Here is a 7,874-nt window from a genome sequence, read left to right on the forward strand (position 1 = left end):
AGAAAAATTTCGTCTGAACTCGGGGATTTTGTAGCTTTAAGTCTTTCTATCTGCTTGACTACTTCTACTTTACTAATGCTGATACAGTCAACTTTTTTCATCCCCACTGAAAATCGGATCGCAGTCATGTACCTCATCTAATCTCTCATTAGTAAACACCAAGAGAAAATATTTGTAACTCCTCACTCATTTTTTCCTCCGATTCTATCATGACATTTTCATCGTTTTTAATTGGGCCTATTCTTTCTTTATTTTTTTGTTATATATATATGAAAGAAACCCTTAGGGTTGGATCTTGCTTGAGTGCAACCTCAATTTCATAGTTACGTTTCGCTTTACGTGTATTCTTTTTAAGCAGCTTTGCCGTTTCGTTATATATTGATCTAAGGTGTGTTTCCCCGTTTTTATATTTATTTAAAGTCCTCTTTTCATTCCGATCATATGTTTCAGTCTGTCCGTCATCAATTTGGGAGTATTACTATTCTTCCGTTTTCACTTCAGGGGGATAAATGTATTTTGTGCATTAATGATTAAATCAATTAGATTGCTATACATTTCATCTAAATCGCTGACCCGCCCCCAAGTGACCTCACCCAAGGTATGCATATTACCCTCCGTGACCCGACCCCTGGTCATGTCCTGACCCATGGTCATGACCTGACCCCTGGTCATGTCCCTACTCTTGACCGCGAAGATGATGGACGAATCATCCGTATGACATTTCATGTTCAATTTCAAATAGGTTTTTATCTTATCAACATTTGCTCTCCTGAAGTCTGGTAATTGGACGTTATTCGTACTTTTTAATTCTTCCCAAATAATATTAAATCTTATTTTTGATGATCGCTAGAGCCTAAACTATCTCCCACTTTTACGTTACTCATTAGGTGTTCATTATTAGTTAAAAGTAAGTCTAGAGTATTTTCTCCCCTCGTAGGATCGGTAATAATTTGTTTTATGAAATTATCCTGCACCATATCTAAGATTTTTTTTTCGCATCCTGGTCTCCTACTAAAATTCCCCATGATCACAACGTTTTTGAACTGGGACGCTCTGCGAATTTCATGAATTAGGGGATCAGTGTGCTCAATGCTGAGGTTAGGAGGTCTGTACAGGATGCCAATAATAACTTTCTTTTTCTTGCCTATAATCACCCAAATAGATTCCGTACTGTCCTCTTCCTTAATCGAACTGTTGATAATACAGTTTATTGTATTTTTAACGAAAAGTGCTACTCCTCCCCCACTCCTGCCAACACTGTCCTTGTGAAAAAAAAAAAAATTATATCCTGTTTCGATTTCCGGAAGGAAATGTTTATCAGCCATGTTGATCCAGGATTCAGTAATAGCTATAATATAAAAATTCTCTACGCATGCTTTACCTCGCATTAAATAAATTTTGTTTATTACGCTTCTGCTATTTGTATAGTAAACTTTAACTTTATCCTCCCTCCACCTGGTTTGGTGATTCTTATCACAGTCCCTGTCTGAGCTGTTTCTATTGCCTTAACTATATTCCGATACTTCCCCCTCCCCTACTCCCATGTAATCTACCCAAAAAAAACCTGTAGGATGCCTACTTCTCGCTCAAGGGATTCAGCAAGGAGCCAAAATCCTCTGGGCGACAAGTGGACCCCATCCCTTGTATATAGATGATTCTTACCGTAAAAGCGATCCCAGTTGTCGACAAATGCCCATCCATTGGCCTTACAATGTTTTGCCAGCCTGCAGTTCGTTGCAATAGCCCTAGAATGCCACATGCCTCCATCTCTACGCCTCGGAAGCATTCTACATAAACAGGAACACCTCCCTTATTACTAATCTTGTCTAGATCATCCCGGAACCGCGCAAACAATTCCCCACTTCCCAACTTACCTATACCATTGCCTCCGACACTTAAGCAAACAACGGGGTTCCTACCTTCCCCTACTAAACACTCTTCAATCCTATCTCACCCCCTCTCCGAGAGTCTGTGTATAGCAATCGACTTTGTTCTTCAAAAGAGGTGAGCCTTCTTTCGTGTACCACTCTACTTCCCACTTCTGGCTATCAAATTCCGCCAGGAAGTCTTCGTCCTCAATCGTGCAAGGCGCCGCCCTCTCGACAGGGTCGAACTTCGTAGTGGCACTGCCCTCCACGGCCCTCATTGCCATTCCTACGTCCACTTCCGGCCTGAGCCAAGTCCTCTTCCTTCAGTACTCGAGTCGCATATCGCTTATATCCTCACTTCGGCGATAAACGCGACTTCTCCAAGCTGGGCAATTGCATCCATTCTCAGCATCACGTCAATTCCCTCTATAACCGTTCTAATTAAGAGCGCTCTTAGTCGTATTGGATTGCCCTCAACCATCATTTCAATCTCCTGGTCACCTTCACACTTTATCTCCCTTCCGTCGACTGCCATTAGGGCCACATCTCTCTGAACTCTTGAACCACGTCGGTTGTTACGATCGTGGTTGAACAGCCGGAATCTGTCAGCCCCTTCGCGCGTTTTCCTCTCAGCCAGACATCCACGATCGGCATAAGGCTGACCGGCGTCCTTACATTTCCTCGGCGGCCCCTTGCATAGTGGCCGCCCGTTTTCCGTTTCCCTGGTTGCAGTGTCGAGCCATATGTCCTGGCTGATTGTATGCGTAACAATCCCTCAAGAGGTGACAGTCGCCGACACTCGTAACAACGGACCCGAGACGGCCCCCGCCATCCGCTGTAGTCCCCCATGGGCTCCCCCGTTTTCCCTTGTCTCACCACGGCCGCCGGGGGCCCTTCTCTCGCCGCGGCCCCCAACGGCCCTCCGTCCTTTTCTTCTCGTCAGGAGCCTGGCGCGGGTTATCAATTCATCCATACTCGCCGTCGCCGCATTACTTGTTTCCTGCAGTCCAGTAGATATGCGTTCTGGAAAACCATTCACAAATACCATCCTCACTAGTTTATCCAGGCCTTCGCTCTCCTCGAACGTCGACAGGCCTACTAATCTTCCGATTTCGTTGGCGAAGACATCCTGTTCACCTGCCCACCGCATTCTTTGCAGCTTACAAAACTCATCAAACGAACTCTCACCGAAAGCCTCCTTTAACCTTTTCTTCACCTTCCCCACATCAGCTTGATCATCGGTTGTCATTTCCAGATAAATGGCTTACGCATCATTCTCCAAATTAAGGGCAATATAACTCGCCACGTCCGTCACTCCCGTTAGCTTCGCGACCAACTCCGCCTTTTTAAGCTACCCGACGACGTCTCCATTGCCTTCAAACGGCCTTAGGGTGATATTGTTCATCTTGAATGGTTCCTTGGAGCTTGTTATCACGGTCATAGCGCCTAGATAGCTTGTCGTTGGGAAAGGTAATTCACTTGTTCTCCGTAGAAATCCCGTTTTTGTGGTTCTGGGCTAGTCCTTAACCCTCCTTCGATACACATGGCACGGTACCTATGCTAATTTTCCTACCGTCTAACTTCTAACACGAATCCCTTTGTGGGTCTCCCAGCTTCATTCACACACACACACGCGCGCGCGTGGCCCTTGCTATATACTATCACCCATACCGACGCGCGGGCATTCCCCCCTTCTGGGGTCACCAACCCCGCGCGCCCTTTCACCCCCAACCCCCGGGGGTGCCAACCGTGCGTCCCCGTCCGTGGCACACTCACTACATTCACACCACAAAACCATTACAGGTTTATTAGTAATATGAACTTTATTAGTTTCTTTTCTCCAATGCCACTTGAAATGGGATACACCATCAATTCTTTCTTGGATGTTTATTGGAACAAATCTATTATATTTCTGAGTTCCCTGAATAGCCACGCTGTCATGGAATTGATGTGGTTACAGTTCTTCACAGAATTAAAACATGTTTTCTGGTGTAAGAATTTGCTTCTCTGTAGTCCTCTACAAGCTGTCACGAGCAGTAGCTCTCTTCACTATCCCGTCAATCTCATCATGTGCTTTTTTGCCATGAGATGTATAAAAAATGCCATTCATAAGACAAACCAAAATATTCCATAAGCTGTTTTATAAATGAGTGTTGTGTTTTAGTGATGGAAATAAGAAACAGACACTGAAATGGTTAAGTTCTTGGTCTTCAGATAATCTATAATAGATGATAAAAGGGTGAACTGTACATTGTGAGTTGTCCCAGTGAAATCCCTGAGCAGCATCTTGGACAATGAAAGAATAATTTTCTGGGAAATCACCTACTATAACTGCCTCATTCTGAGGTGTTTCTTTGTTGTGCAACAAAATGATGAACCATGCAGGATATTTTCTTACTTAGTGATGATAAGTATTCATGAAGTGGCTCCACTTAGTCTACCATTGCATAACGGTCAACGGTCACCCATTGCTTGTAAGATATTTCATGTGGAGCTGATTTAACGCTGTCAAGCAATTTGAGAAAGTTCAGAACACCTCTTGGACAGTCTTTGCAAATTTGCATCGTTCAAGCTTCTTTTTCTGTACTGCAAGAACCATCTGCTTTTCCACCTTCATTGCACCTTCAACACTGGTGATTTTCATACAATCCTTTTGGCCAGGACACATACAACTAACCTCATCTGACTCATAGAATCTTCTAACTAAATCTTTGTGCTCTTCTGATACCACTTTTCCTTTCCTCATGATTGGAATCATTGGAAGGATTCCAAATTTTTATTTTAGTAATCGGCTTTTTCTCACCATATATATTGTAGTTTGAAAAAGAAAAAACTTAGTTTCTTTAATTGTGCATGGGGAGAGAATCAATATTTGCAGTTTGTGATTACGACATTCATTTGCTATCCAGGAATGACTGTTTCATAGATGTTTCTCAGATTGTGTTTCAGGTTTTGAAGCCTCACTTTCCACCTCGCTATTAATGTGAACACCTCTAGGCTCTCCTTCAATTTTTTTTTTTTTTTTTTTTTTTTTTTTTTTATCTGACAGCTTACCACAAGCTTTGTGCTTCGTCTGGCTCACTGACAACCCTTCAAAAAAGATATAAAAAATATACATTTACATTAATATACAGAGTAAAAAATGATAAAAAAAAATAATGTCATAGCTGCCATTACAACATATGATTTAATTGTTTAGCATTTTAAAAAAGTAATGGATAACTCATAAGGAATATCTAATTCCTCTCTCTCTCTCTCTCTCTCTCTCTCTATATATATATATATATATATATATATATATATATATATATATATATATATATACATACATACATAAGGATGAACATAAGAATGAAGGAGACTGCAAGACCATAAGGCCTACACTAGGCATATATATATACATATATATATATATATATATATATATATATATATATATATATATATATATATATATATATATATATATATATGAGAGAGAGAGAAAATAATTATTCCTTATGAGTTATCCATTTATTTTTAGAAATGCTAAATAATTAAATGCATACATTGTGCAAAAATTTACTAAAGAAAAAATGACATTGAAATAAATAATATCTAGTGATTAAGAATGTGAAGGGATTTAAAATCATGCTTATATAAAGAAATTTATATACCATATAGATCAAACAAACTTAAATGATTATCTTATTACTCACTTTTTTGACTGTTTTTTGGTCTAGAAGTGCTAGAACCAGTTCAATTGGAGTTGAAGGTTTTTCTTCAACCAAGTATTCACTACAGATCTCGATTTGAAGATATGTCACTCAAATCACTGCTTAAGGATGATCAAATAAATGTTGCTCAGACTCATTGCTTTCAATGGTTCTAAGTATTGTGAGATTATTCATTAGTGTCCAGCAGTTCACACGCAACAATGAGTCTTTTTGTCAATCTTCCATCACACTTTTCAATAAGCACATCAGTCACTTTTCTATGATTGTTATGCACTTATTATGTTTTTAGTAGGGTCTTGGCAGTATTTCAAGTACTGAACCATTGCATTTTGCTGAAATGGCCTAATAGCCAAGATGTAGATATCATTATGAGTAGTTTCTATAAATCTGTAAATAATAAATATACAATAGAAGTGTGGTGATGCGGCGCTGGTCAAAACCAGACTGGCCGTCACACAATTCGAGCTAAGCCTATATATTCGCCAAAGTTAGCAAGACGTCTCGACCAGCCCCAGCCAGCAGCCAATCTCGGGAAAGCTCTCTCGGGACCTCTCTGAGTCGCCAGCCTCCTGTTTATAGATTGTAGAACATACAAGTTATTTATTTAAAAAACTAAATCTACTGAAATTCATGGACTTAGTAAAGTACAAAACTGCCATTGTTTTGCACCAAATCTTCAATAAGCAAATGACTCGAAACATATTGAAATTTTACTCAACTTACGAAACTCGCTATGCGACCATGCAGGCATACAAATGACTTCTAAAACTCAATACAGAACAACCAAAAAAGGCCAATGCTTATCTATTATATAGGTGTTAACACATGGAATAAACTTGAAAAGAAATTACCTAAGACAAAATCATAAAAATGTTTATCAACATTCAAACAATATTTCAAAAAGTCATTAATTTGTAAGTATTAGTATATTGAACATTTTAGGTCCATTTCATGATTGTATTTATGGAGAAACTGTCATGTACCGCCCAAGTCTGCCGCTCTTTTTTCTTGTTCTTGCAGGTGACGGTTACATGTGACCCGGACCCCGTGCAGTGAGCAATTATCGTCCCGTTAAGGATCGACCTGACCTCTCTCCCCACCGCGAAACCAGAACTCTGCCTGACCCCCACAAGATGCGATGCTCACACGTGACCCCGATTCCCACGTGAGGTCGGAGTTAGCAGGCGTTGTGTCACATGTCTCCGAATGTTATTTCATCTCATTGAAAACAAAATATATATTATACTAAATTGTAAAAAATAAATAAATAAATAAATAAATAAAATTAAAATAATTATTTTCCTAAAGGGAGAGCATTTCCCCATGAGCTTTGCTTCACGCCCTCGCTTTTCAACAAGTTATTTTGTATATATGTATGTATAAATTTTGTTTTCTTTTGTTGAATAAACTCTTGAACTAAGCTGAACTGAACATCATCACTGTACACTATGCTCCTCCCAGAGAGCATAGCGTGTGTCGAAGCTTGTAAGGACCTATGACGCTGGTACATCATGTCGGCGATGGAGCAGTAGGCGCCGTCGTCCTTGTCGGTCTCTAGGGCTTCCAAATTTAACTGGAGGGCCTCCGGCATCTTGGCGAGGTGTAATGATCGGAGGAGTTCCTTGGGCAACTGTACCTTTGCCCGTGCGTTAAGAGTTGTAATGGTCGGTCGTCTCCGAGTTCGCTGTGCTGGATTTCCTTATACAGGTCGTTATCGGGCCTGGCGTAATGTTTCCTCAAGGCAGTCTTGAGGGTTGAACACTTGTTTTCCTCCGGTGGTGAACTGACGACGTCACGGACGAGAGCAATGACGTCTGTCGGTAGTGCGGCGATGTATGCTCCGAAGGCTTGCTGGTCCGGCACGTCGTTCTGGGTGGCTAAGTATGCCTCGGCGTGCACTAACCAGCTCTCCAAGTTGTGGGAGAAACTGAGAAGTTTAACCTGTGAACCTGCCATCTTCTTGGTTGTCCTCACTCGAGGTCACCACTGTGTTGTGGTTTGGTTCGGACAAGCCAGGGGAATGAGACTCACAATAACACTAACACTAAGATCTAATGGTTACTAAGCTCGGAGGTCACGGGCGAGGGGTCGTAGAGGGAAGGTCCGGAGTGAGGGCCTCATCAAGTGTCGTGGGCTGGTGCGAAGGGCCGCTTGAAGCTTGGCGACGTTACTTGCTGGAGAGGACTGCGTCCGAGGCGTCTTGCTGGGGGTAGAACTGTTCCCGAGGCGACTTGCTGACCATGCTCGCCAACTACAGTGAGTATATAGGCCTAGCTCGAGTTGTAAGATA

This window comes from Oratosquilla oratoria, unplaced genomic scaffold (genome assembly GCF_046742065.1).
Source record: "Oratosquilla oratoria isolate Oo_2021 unplaced genomic scaffold, ASM4674206v1 SCAFFOLD45, whole genome shotgun sequence".
NCBI lineage: Eukaryota > Metazoa > Arthropoda > Malacostraca > Stomatopoda > Squillidae > Oratosquilla > Oratosquilla oratoria.